We start from the raw sequence: 12,999 nt of genomic DNA on the forward strand, positions 1-12,999 counted from the left end.
GCCTTGCTCAGTGGGTGAAGGATCCGGCATTGCCGTGAGCTGTGGTGTAGGTCACAGATGCGGCTTGGATCCCGCATTGCTGTGGCTGTGGTATAGGCGGGTGGCTACAGCTCCGATTCAACCCCTAGCCTGGGAACCTCCATGTGCCGTGGGTGCAGCCCTAAAAAAGCAAAATAAAGCGGGGTGGGGGTGGAGAGAACCTTTTTCTTCTCCATCTGAATTTGGGCAGGACCTTGTGACTGCCTCCATGAGTAGGATGTCGGGGGAAGGACACTATATAACTTCCAAAACTGGTCATGAAAGGTGATACAACGTCCCCCTGCCTCTCTCTCTCTCTCTCTCTCTCTCTCTGGAAGCTCCGTCTTGGAACCCAGCCCTGATGCCGTGAAGAAGCCCAAACCAACCACATGGAGAGGCCCAGGCTGGAACCAGCATCAACTACCACCCATGTGGGTGTGGGAGCCTTCAGATGACCCTGCCCTTGGCCTTCTTCTGGTCTCCTAGCTGAGGCCCCAGGTCAGGAGGAGCAGAGACAAGCCATCATTGCTGACCTGCTCTGCCTGAATTCCCGACCCACAGCAGACAACCAAGACATTCGGGTGTAGTTTGACTTTGGACAAGGCTGGACTCAGAGGCTTAGATAATAATACTCAGAAGCCCTGCTCAAAGTTCTGCTTTGGCTTCTCCATGTTGGCTTCATTTTCCAGCTCCTCCTGGGGGCCCCTGGTAACCTCAGGATTCTTACATCAAGTGTTTTTTGTTTTGTTTTGTTTTTGTTTTGCTTTTCAGGGCTGTGGGATCCAAGCTGCAATGGAGACCTACACTGCAACTCACGGCAATGCCAGGGCCGTAATCCAGTGAGCAAGGCCAGGGATTGAACCTGCAACCTTATGGTTCCTAGTCAGATTCATTTCCGCTGCACCACGACGGGAACTCCCGCTTCCTTAAGTTTTATACTGGAGACACTTCATTTGCCTCATCCTAGCCCTAGGAAGTGATTCCATGAAGCAAGAAAGTCTAAAATGAGTCCTTCTGGAGTTCTCTTGTGGCACAGCAGGTTAAGGATCTGGCGTTGTCACTGCTGTGGCTCTGGTTGCAGCGGGGGCACAGGTTCGATTCCTGGCCTGGGAACTTCCACATGCTGAGGGTGCAGCCAAAAAAAAAATAATACATACCTGTAATTAGTACGACTTCTAATATACAAAGAAGTTGGCCTGGCCAGGGCAAAAGTGCCAATTGAGTGAGGTATCCTAAGTCTGGACCAGAACCCACATGGGCCCTGATCCCAATTTTTCCTTTTTAGAGGTGCCCTCTCTTACCCTTTACCCATGTATGGGGTCAGACAGATGCCCTGATGAGCTCTGGTTCTTATACCTATGGGGCTGTCCCAGGGCTCTCTGGCCACTCCTGGGGGCAGGTGGGTGGCTTGTCAAATGGATTGCTTCTCCTGGCTGGTGTGGCATTTCCTCCACAGGATCTTATGAGACGGAGGCATTAGAATGGTGGTGCCAGGCTGATTTTGAGTGACTCTCATTCATGTCGTTTACAAGCCAAGTTCAAGGCTCTAGGCCTAAACAATCACTCCCAACCATTGGCCTTGAGCTACCTATGTATCAGCTCTCACCGTGACTAGTCCACATGTGAGACTGCCTCCTGTCTAGGGCGCCTAAAATTGCAGACTTGGTGGCAGGTGACTTTACCTGTGTGTCCTCCGCCACTGGTACACAAGTCAGTCACTCCATCCACAGGCTCTGCACCAGGTGCCAGGCAGTCCTCTGGGCCATGTCCACCACCTCCAGGGACTTCTGAGACAATTTCTCCACAATTCCAGCAGGGCATCTTGGCTCATTAGTATGGTGACATCATGCTCCCCCAGGTCGAGCTCAAGCCATGCCAGATGAGGAACAGATATTCATTGTACAATGGGGACTCCCTACCCTGCCATGCCCTTGGCATTCCTCCCCACTGGTGGTGGCAGGTGGAAGGCAGGGGTACAGTCGTCCTTGCAACAGAGCCCATTCTAGGAACACAGTGATTATTGTTGAAAGAGTTCAGGAGGAGTTCCCATTGTGGCTAAAGAACCCGACTAGCATCCATAAGGACCCAGGTTCACTCAGCAGGTTGAGGCTCCGGCGCTGTCATGAGCTGTGGTGTAGGTTGCAGACGCGGCTTGGATCCTGCGTTGCTGTGGCTGTGGTGAAGGCTGGCGGTTACAGCTCCGATTCCACCCCTAGCCTGGGAATTTCCATATGCCCCAGATGTGGTCGTAAAAAGAAAAAAATAAGAGAGATCCTTCTTTTTTTTTTTTTTTTGACTTTTTGCCATTTCTTGTGGCATATGGAGGTTCCCAGGCTAGGGGTTGAATCAGAGATGCAGCTGCTGGCCTATGCCAGAGCCACAGCAACGTGGGATCTGAGCCGCGTCTGCAACCCATACCATAGCTGACAGCAACGCCAGATCCTTAACCCACTGAACAAGGCCAGGGACCGAACCTGTGACCTCATGGTTCCTAGTTGAATTCGTTAACCACTGAGCCACGACGGGAACTCCGAGAGATCCTTTTCTAACAAAACATTCATTCTTTTAAAAAAAGTCATCTTGTTCTACATTTATACTACAGAATACCAAATGGAAAATTTAGCATGTTCACAAAATGAAGTATTGTCCACTTTCCCCACCACGCTCTGTGCAAGGCTTGCTTTTGTGGTCCTTATCGACCAAACACAGTAACTTCTGTAGGAGGAGTCACTGGAAGCCTGTTATTATGGGTAAGATGTCACCTGCAGTAAATAAACAGCATTAGGGGAGTTCCCATCCTGGCTCAGTGGTTAACGAACCCGACTAGTATCCATGAGGACGAGGGTTCGATCCCTGGCCTTGCTCAGTGGGTTAAGGATCCAGCGTGGCTGTGGCTGTTGTGTAGGCTGGCAGCTGTAGCTCTGATTGCACCCCTAGCCTAGGAACCTCCATATGCCATGGGTGCAGCCCTAAAAAGACAAATAAATAAATAAATAAATAAAAATAAAGTAAAATAAAAAACGGTATTAGGGACTTGCAGAGGCAAGAGATCTATATTTCCCAGGACAAACATGTTCTAAAGAGCCATGGCAAATAAATAAATAAGTAAAATAAATAAATAAAATATTTATCTTTTTGCTTTTTAGGGCCGCATATGGAGGTTCCCAGGCTAGGGGTTGAATCAAAGCTGCAGCTGCCGGCCTACACCTCAGCCACAGCAATGCGGGATCTGAGCCGAGTCTGTGACCTACACGGCAGCTCACGGCAATGCCAGATCCTCAACCCACTGTAGCTCTGATTCAACCCCGAGCCTGGGAATGGCCCTATACCACAGGTGTGGCCATTTTAAAAAAAAGGAAAAAAACAAAGAAGCTTGGGATTTTTCTGCCCCATCCCCCATCCTCCAGAGAGGGGAGAGGGGCTGGAAACGGAGTTACTAATTGATCATGCCCACGTGAGGAAGCCACCATGAAACCCCAATGGCCTGGGGTTCTGGGAGCTTCCAGGTCGGTGAACCAACCACACTGGAAGGGTAACCCCAGCTCCACGGGCACAGAAGCTCCGGCGCTAGGAAGCCTCCCAGACCTTACCCTGTGCATCTCTTCATCTGCCTGTTCATCTGGACCCTTTATCCTGCCCTTAAACAGACTGGTAAGCACTTCCCTGATTTCTGTGAGCCGAGTTCCTTGATTTTCTAGCAAATTAATCAAACCTGAGGAGGGGGCTGCGGGGAACCTCTGATTTTCTTTTTATTTATTTATTTTTGGTCTTTTTGCCTTTCCTAGGGCCACTCCCACGGCATATGGAGACTCCCAGGCTAGGGGTCTAATTGGAGCCGTAGCCACTGGCCTACGCCACAGTCACAGCAATGCCAGATCCGAGCCGCGTCTGCGACCTACACCACAGCTCACGGCAACGCCAGATCCTCAACCCACTGAGCAAGGCCAGGGATCGAACCCAAAACCTCGTGGTTCCTAGTTGGATTTGTTAGCCACTGTGCCACGTCAGGAATTCCTCTTTTTAATTTTTTATTCTTGGCTGCCTCGTGACCTATGGAGCTCCCAGGCCAGGGATTCAGTCATCAGTGAAGCCACAGCTTCGGCAACTCAGAATCCTTAATCCACTGTGCCGGGCCGGGGTTCGAACCCGAGTCCCAGCACTCCCAAGACACCACCGATCCCATTGCACCACAGTGGGATCTCTGGTACCTCTGAATTTTAACCAAACCAGTCAGAGGTTATGGGTACCCTGAGAACGTACAACTTGCAACTGGCATCTGAAGCAGGATGGGAAGAGTCTCATCAGACTGAGCCTTAACCCGCGGGATCCGATTCCATCTCCACGTAGATAGTGTCACCATTACTGAGTTAAACTGTAGGACATCCAGCTGGGGTCACACAGAATTGCATGGGGTAGGGGAAACCCCACACATCTGGTGTCAGAGGCGTCGTGAGTGTTCTCTGTGAGTAGGAAAGGAGACACACCGGAAAGGGAAACACAGAAAGAGATGGAAACCTGGGTTTTCCCTACACGGGAGGTGAAAACAGCTGTTTTTTCTTTTATTGTCTTTTTTTGTCTCTTCTAGGGCCGCTCCTGCGGCATATGGAGGTTCCCAGGCTAGGGGTCAAATCGGAGCTGTAGCCGCCAGCCTACACCACAGCCACAGCAACGCCAGATCCAAGCCACATCTGTGACCTACACCACAGCTCATGGCAACGCCTGATCCTTAACCCACCGAGCGAGGCCAGGGATCGAACCCACAAACCTCATGGTTCTTAGTTGGATTCGTTAGCCACTGAGGCATGACGGGAACTCCAGTCTCTGAGTTTCTATTTGACATTGGTGTACAGAGGCCACAGTCTCAGGCCTCCCGTGCTGGCTCTTTCCAGCACAGGCTCTGCACCTGATTCCAGAAGCCTTGAAACGGCTGCCAGTCACATTGTTCCCTGGAAGGAAGGGGGTCCCATTTGGTGCTTGCGGTCTAGGTCACAACGGCTCTTTTCCTGTGTGTTGAGAACCTTCCTGCCACCTTGACCTCAGCCGACAAAACCCAGAAATTAATTGATGTGTGAGCAGAAGGCATCCTTCCAGGGAGGCTGGGAGCCACTGAGGGATTTTAAGCAACCCTAACAGCTAATACGGCTGATTGAGAGAAGTGTCATTTCTCACAAGTGGTTGAAACATGAATTTCCTGCACATGCAATTAACCATGAAATGGCTCAGGACAGGAGTTCCCGTCGTGGCTCAGTGGAAATGAATCGGACTAGCATCCATGAAGTTGCAGGTTCCATCCCTGGCCTCGCTCAGTGGGTTAAGGATCCAGCGTTGCTGGGAGTTGTGGTGTAGGTCGAAGATACGGCTCGGATCCCACATTGCTGTGGCTGTGGCATAGTCCGGTGGCTATAGCTCCAATTCAACCTCTAACCTGGGAATGTCCACATGTCGCAGGTGTGGCCCTAAAAAGACAAAAAAAAAAAAAAAAAAAAAAAGAAAAAAAGAAATGGCTCAGGATAAGTTGAGACCCTCTACAGGTAAAACAAAATTCCATGTACATACAAAATGCACCACCACAAGAATTCGTGCCTGCCTTTACTAGAAAAAGAAAAGCTAATTGTGGATTGAATTGCTACTTCCTTAACAGGAAGGAGGTGTTGTGGATTTGGGAAATGACTCATAAGTGGTAACATGACTCAGGATTGCATGAAACTAGGACATCTAAAACTTTATTAAGCCCCATTTCACACCAGCTGTACGTATACAAGTTATATAAATGCAGTGTGTGCTAAGAGTGTGTTCAAATCTTGGTCTGAATTAAGGGCGCTGTGCTTATAAAAGCACATAATTCCAGGAGTTCCCACTGTGGCACAGCGGGATTGGCGGGGTCTCTGCAGCATCTGGATGCAGGTTCTATCCCTGGCCCAGCATAGTGGGTTATGGATCTGGCACTGCCTTGGGCTGCATTGTAGATCACATGTGGGGCTTGGATCTGTTCCCCGGCCCAGGAACTCCAAAAAAGATAAAAAGGCATAATTATAGTCATCAGATTTTATTTTTACTTTGTATTATGGCATATTAGAAACTTATATAGGAGTTTCCATCGTGGCACAGTGGAAATGAATCCAATTAGGAACCATGAGGTTGTGGTGTAGGTCGCAGACTCGGCTCAGATCTGGCATTGCTGTGGCTGTGGTGTAGACCGGCAGTTATACCTCTGATTCCACCCCTAGCCTGGAAACCTCCATATGCTGCGGGTGTGGGCCTAAAAAGACAAAAGACCACAAAAAAAAAAAAAAAAAGAACTTAAACAAAAGCCTAGAGATCAGCAAAGGGACACTGTTTTGTTTTGTTTTGTCGAATCAGAGCTAGCTGGCCTACGCCACACAGCTCACAGCAACGCTGGATCCTTAACCCACTGAACAAGGCCAGGGATCAAACCTGCGTCCTCATGGATGCTAGTCAGATTCATTTCCACTGAGCCACGTTGAGAACTCTGAGATCAACAAAGGGAGCCTTCTGTTCTCATCCCCCAGCTCCAACCTTTGTAAACTTGGCCAAAGTTTATAAACATGACCAACCATCTTTCATCTCTATCCCATCCACTAGGCACCCCTCAGATTATTTCAAAGCAAATCTCAGGCATCATATTATTTTCTCTAGACTCTGTCAGTGTGGGTGTCTGTCAGAAAGATAAGGACGGTTGGGAAGTTCTAACCTCAATACCATTTTCTCATCTAAAAAAAAATAAAATAAAAATAAGAAATCCTAACTCATCCAATAGCCAGTCAGCCTTCTCAGTTCCCTGAATAGTTATATACACTCAGGATGGTTTCACAGAGATGCTTTGCGCCCCCATAACTAGGCACAGACTGTTGGTTGTCTCTCTCTTTTTTTGAGGTGTCATCAGTCATTTATGGGTGGCGCCTGGATCCACTTATTCACAAAGGGGTTACAAAAATGGAACATTGGAATGGAATTGAAACTGACAGTACCAATGGCCTGACCCTAGCCAGAATACGAACTGAGACTTGAACCCAAGTGCTGGGACTCGAACTCAGGCAAAACCCAGATTGGGATTTGAACCCAGGGTTGTTTTTGTTTGTTTGTTTTCGTCTTTTGTCTTTTGTCTTTTTAGGGCCGGACCCATGGTATATGGAGGTTCCCAGGCTAGGGGTCCAATTGGAGCTGTAGCCACTGGCCTACACCACAGCCACAGCCACACCAGATTGGAGCCGTGTCTGTGACCTACACCACAGCTCACGGCAACGCTGGATCCTCAACCCACTGAGCAAGGCCAGGGATCGAACTCACAACCTCATGGTTCCTAGGTGGATTCGTTTCTGCTGCGCCACGACGGGAACTCCGAACCCATGGTTTTAAATTAGAATCCCTCACCCTGTGTCTGGACTCACTTGAGGTTCAGGTTCTTCATGTCTTTGCGCAGAAGGAATTCAGCAAGAGACAAAGGGATAGGCAAGAAATAGATTTATTAGGATAGGACCCTTGTGAGAGGTGCCAGCGGGCAGGCACTGAAGCTATGCCCGGAGGAGGATGGGGTGGGCTACAGTTTTCTCTTCCGAGGGGAGTGGGGGTCGGAGAAGACCGCCTCTTCCTTTCTGGGAGTAGTAGCTCCTCCTGGGTCTCCAGTAAGCTGTGTATTCAAATCAGCAGAAGGGCGGTCCCCAAACTCCTGCCCCAGGTCTGAATCTGAATGCAGGCCTCATCCCAGCCCCACCCAATGACCTGAGGCAATTCTCATACCTCCACTTGTCAAGCAAGCCTGCCTCGTTCTGATGGCTTTTTTCAGCAATATTTTTTTTTGTCTTTCATCCTTTTTAAGGCCTCACCCGCGGCGTATGGAGGTTCCCAGGCCAGGGGTCCAATCGGAGCTGTAGCCACTGGCCTACACCAGAGCCACAGCCACACGGGGTCCGAGCCGCGTCTTCAAACCTGCACAACAGCTCCCAGCAACGCCGGATCCTTAACCCAGTGAGCGAGGCCAGGGATTGAACCCGCAACCTCATGGTTCCTAGTTGGATTCGTTTCCACTGTGCCACAATGGGAGCTCCCTTTTTTCCAGCAATGTTTGAACTTACAATGATCTCCCAGCACCCCCTAGATTTCCTTCTCTATCTATGATCCTCTACTGGGACTTCTACAACTACCTGTGCCTACTCCACCCCTATCAGAATGGTTTATTTATTGGAGTTCCTGTCATATTTATTGGAGTTCGATCAAACTCGTGCCACAGAAGCGACCTGAGCTGCTGAAATGACAACACCAGGTTCTTAACCCACTGTGCCACAAGGGAACTCTCAAAAGGGAATGTTCTTATTTGTTCGTTCCTTCTTCATTTTTAATTTTTTTTATTTTTTTATTTTTAAAATTTTTATTGACATATAGCTGATTTACCATGTTGTAATTATTCCTTCTTCATTTGTTAGCCCAAATATAATAAAGGAGAACTGCCCCCTCGCCAGTGCTGCCTTGTATAAGAAAAACAGGATAGGAGTTCCCGTTGTGACTCAGCAGGTTAAGAACACGATGTTGTCTCTGTGAAGATGTGGTTCCATCCCTGGCCTCACCCAGTGGATTAAGGGTGGGATAGGCTGCAGCTCCTATTCAACCCCTGGCCCAGGAACTTCCATATGCTGCAGGTGCTGCCAAGAAAGAAAGAAAGAAGAAAGGAGGAAAGGAAGGAAGGGGGCTTCTTGTTGTGGCTCAGTGGAAATGAATCTGACTAGCATCCATGAGGACGCAGGTTCGATCCCTGGCCTCGATCAGTGGGTTAAGGATCTGGTGTTGTGGTGAGCTGGGGTGTAGGTCGAAGACTGGTGTGCTGTAGGTGTGGCCCCAAAAAGACAAAAGAGAAAGAGAAAGAAAGAAAGAGATGGAGTTCCCCTTGTGGTGAAGCGGAAACAAATCTGACTAGTACCCATGAGGATGTGAGTTTGGGTTCGCTTCCCTGGCCTCACTCAGTGGGTCTGGGATCCAGTGTTACCATGAGCTGTGGTGTAGTTTGAAGACTTGTGTTGTCAAAGTCTGGTGTAGGTCGAACACCAGTGTTGCTGTGGCTGTGGTGTAGGCTGCAACTACAGCTGGGATTTGACCCCAAGCCTGGGAACTTCCATATGTCACAAGTATGGCCCTAAAATGACGAAAGAAAAGAAAAAAGATAGATGCTTAATTCTTTTGCTGTATTTATCAGTTTTCTTTATACAGAGTTGTTTCCCAAGCATTCTCCCAAGGTGACCAATAAGCTATTTTTATTTGTATCAGGAGTTTGTGGATTTTTTTTTTTTCTTTTTTTGGTCTTTTTAGGGCTGCACCCGTGGCATATGGAGGTTCCCAGGCTAGGGGTCCAATCGGAGCTACAGCTGCCGACCTACACCACAGCCACAGCAATGCCAGATCCAGATCTGAGCCACGTCTGCGACCTACACCACAGCTCACGGCAACACTGGATCCTTAACCCACTGAGCGGGGCCAGGGATCAAACCCACAACCTCATGGATACTAGTCGGGTTCCTTAACCACCGAGCCATGACCGGAACTCCTGGGAGTTTGCGGATCTTAAACTGGTTTATATTTCATGTATTTCAACCCGTTATGACAATAACTTGTTGAAGCTCAAATTGTCCCATCTATAATCTGTGGGATCATCTTCAACTTGGCTTCGGGATCTCTCTCTCAAGACTTCTGGATTTTCTATTTCAACAAAGCATTCCTTTCTTTTATGGAAGCTTCATTCTGTTTGCCCACGTGGCTTGAGGCTTTGTTAAATTTTCCTCTTGGTGGCGATGTTGCTCCAGAAATGCCAAGACGCCCTCCATCCCTCACCCCACCCCCTCATCGACGCGGCCTCTTCACCCGCCTTTCGCGTCTGAAAAAAACGCCTGGGCGCCTGATGGCTGCTGGAAAGGAAGCTGCTTGTTGCAGGGTTTGCGGGAAACCTGCTCACTGCGGCAGTACTTGCCTGCCTCCTTTGAATCGGAAATAAATTTGAGGACCACACTGCAAACTCTCATCGGACACCCTTTCTAAAATTCCATTTCTACTCTGCCTAGGCTTGGTAAATCCACACTAGTTAACCCCACATTAGATGCCCGCAATTTTCCCAAGTTGTCGAGAAATGCTGGAAAGCTAAAAACCTTGGAGGAGAGCGTCCCTAGCCACGGAGCCCTTAGGTCCCGGGCCTCACACACCTGCCAGGCTCATTGTCCTCAGTTTGCGGACCCAGACACGAGGCCGGCGGTTCTCAAAGCGAGGATGTAGGAGTTCCCGTGGTGGATCAGTGGTGAACGAATCCGACTAGGAACCAAGAGGTTGCGGGTTCGGTCCCTGCCCTTGCTCAGTGGGTTAAGGATCCGGCGTTGCCGGGAGCTGTGGTGTAGTTTGCAGACGCGGCTCGGATCCCGCGTTGCTATGGCTGCACAGGCAGGTGGCTACAGCTCCGATTGGACCCCTAGCCTGGGAACCTCCATATGCCGCGGGAGCGGCCCAAGAAATGGCAAAAAGACAGAAAAAAAAAAAAAAGGTAAATTCTCGGATCCCACCCCAGACCCGCTGCATGGGAAAACTGAGGCTGGGACCTCGCAGCTTAGGGTTTATTTAGCAAGACCCCCAGTGGATTCTGCGAACCAGTGCGGTAGGCCAGGTGTGGTAAGCGGGAAAGAACTATTTGGGGCCAGTGGCCCTTCTTCGAAGGACCGGTCTGACGGCTCCCATCAGTTCGACACACAATGTTCACACGGGGCGGGGTGGGGGGAGCGCACGGGCGGAGCGCGCATGCTCCCTACGTGGAGAGGCGACAGGCAGGTTTGTCTTGTGGTTTTATCGTTTATATCGGAATGCGAGCCTTCCGTGGCTTCCTATCTCCTTTACTTTCATTCCAGAAATACTGTTTTCTCATGAGCAAAGTCATCCACGCTGCTTGTGAGTTTTTCAGAAAAGAAGGAACTACATGGTAGAAATAAATGTCAGGCAAAGACCCACCGTTCTAGGGATAATTCGCATTTCCTTTAAAAAAATTTTTTTTTCTTTTGTTGCCACCCGAGGTATATGGGCCAGGGATATGAGCTGCAGTTGTGACCCATGTCGCAGCCGTGGCAATGCTAGATCCTTAACCCACTGTGCCCGGCCAGGGATCAAACCCCTGTCCCAGGGCTCCAGAGACGCCACTGAGTCTGTTGCCCCACAGCGGGAACTCCATAATTCTCATTTCTGTACTTTACATGTTTAAATATTTCTAAATTTCCGTGTTTATTTACATAAATATATTTCCATAAAATTGAGTTCCCACATACATATTTTGGATCAGACTTTTTCACTTCAGTATTACTATATGATACGCAGTTTTTCAGTAACGATACTTCTGAATGCCTATTTTACAATTTTAAAATTCAAATGGGGAGTTCCCATCGTGGCGCAGTGGTTAACGAATCCGACTAGGAACCATGAGGTTGCGGGTTCGATCCCTGGCCTTGCTCAGTGGGTTAAGGATCCAGCGTTGCGGTGAGTTGTGGTGTAGGTCGCAGACGCAGCTCGGATCCCGCGTTGCTGTGGCTGTGGTGTGGGCCGGTGGCTACAGCTCTGATTCGACCCCTAGCCTGGGAACCTCCATATGCTGCGGGAGCAGCCCAAGAAATGCCAAAAAAAAAAAAAAAAAAGACCAAAAAAAATTCAAATGGAATGCTTGATTATAGCGAGAGATTCAAAAATATAGAAACACAAAATAAATATTTCAAATCTCAACCTAATTTGCTAGAAACATATCCAGTATTATCATCATTTACCCTCATGTTATAACACTGTCCCATACAGTTATTCTTGAAGTGCCTGCTATCTCTTTATGTTTTTATAGATTAAAAACTAGTGTTCGTTCTGATTGGAAAGGCAACATGTTCTTTTGCGAAGTTTAGAAAATTTAGAAATTATACTTGAGAAAATCATTTACTTTCCTTCTTCATATAAAATCACACACTTAAAACGTCTAGGTGTGGGAGTTCCTGCTGTGGCACAGGGTAAAGGATGCAGCATTGATGCAGCTGTAGTGTAGGTCACAGCTGGGGCTGGGGCTCAGGTTTATTTATTTATTTATTTATTTTGTCTTTTTAGGGCCACACCCACATGAAAGTGCCCAGGCTAGGGGTCAAATTGGAGCTGCAGCTGCTGGCGGACACCACAGCCACAGCAAATGCCGGATCCAAGCCACGTCTGCGACCTACACTGCAGCTCAAGGCAACACTGGATCCTTAACCCACTGAGCAAGGCCCGAGATCAAACCTGCAATCTCATGAATACTAGCTGTTACCACTGAGCCACACCAGGAAGGCCTAAATTTAATCAATAGTATAATTTTCCTTAATTAGAGGTATAACCTCTAATTTTAAACTACCCATATGTAAATATAAATATTTTTACAACACAATATCAGTGCATATGTACATTTGTTTCACCTCTTGGATTGATTTAGGGGTTTTAATTTTTTTTTTCCCCTCAGTGGCTCGGAATTTATATATATATATATAGTTTTTTCTTTTTAAATTTGGCCTCATCCTCGCATGCAGAAGTTCCCATGTCAGGGATCAAACCAATGCCATAGCAGTGACCTGAGCCACAGCAGTGACAATGCCAGATCCTTAATCTGCCTCTGAGCCATCAGGGAACTCTGGGAGGTATATATTCTATTCCTATTATTTTTATGTTTATATAGAATTCTTAACAAACTAAAACCTACAATTTCCTACCAATGACTAGAGTTAATCAGCATGCCCATTGTCTGCTTTTTAAAATTTTTTTTTTTATTTTTATCTTTTCCAGGGCTGCACCTGTGGCATATGGAGGTTCCCAGGCTAGGGGTCTAATTGGAGCTGCAGCCGCTGGCCTACACCAGAGCCACAGCAACGCCATATCTGAGCTGTGTCTTCGACCTACACCACAGCTTAGGACAACGCCGGATCCTTAACCCACTGAGCGAGGCCA

Source organism: Sus scrofa, chromosome X, assembly GCF_054392235.1.
Source record: "Sus scrofa isolate SSC_HxYL_T2T_F1_AM1 chromosome X, Sscrofa_HxYL_maternal_Yorkshire_Landrace_v2.0, whole genome shotgun sequence".
Taxonomy (NCBI): Eukaryota; Metazoa; Chordata; class Mammalia; order Artiodactyla; family Suidae; genus Sus; species Sus scrofa.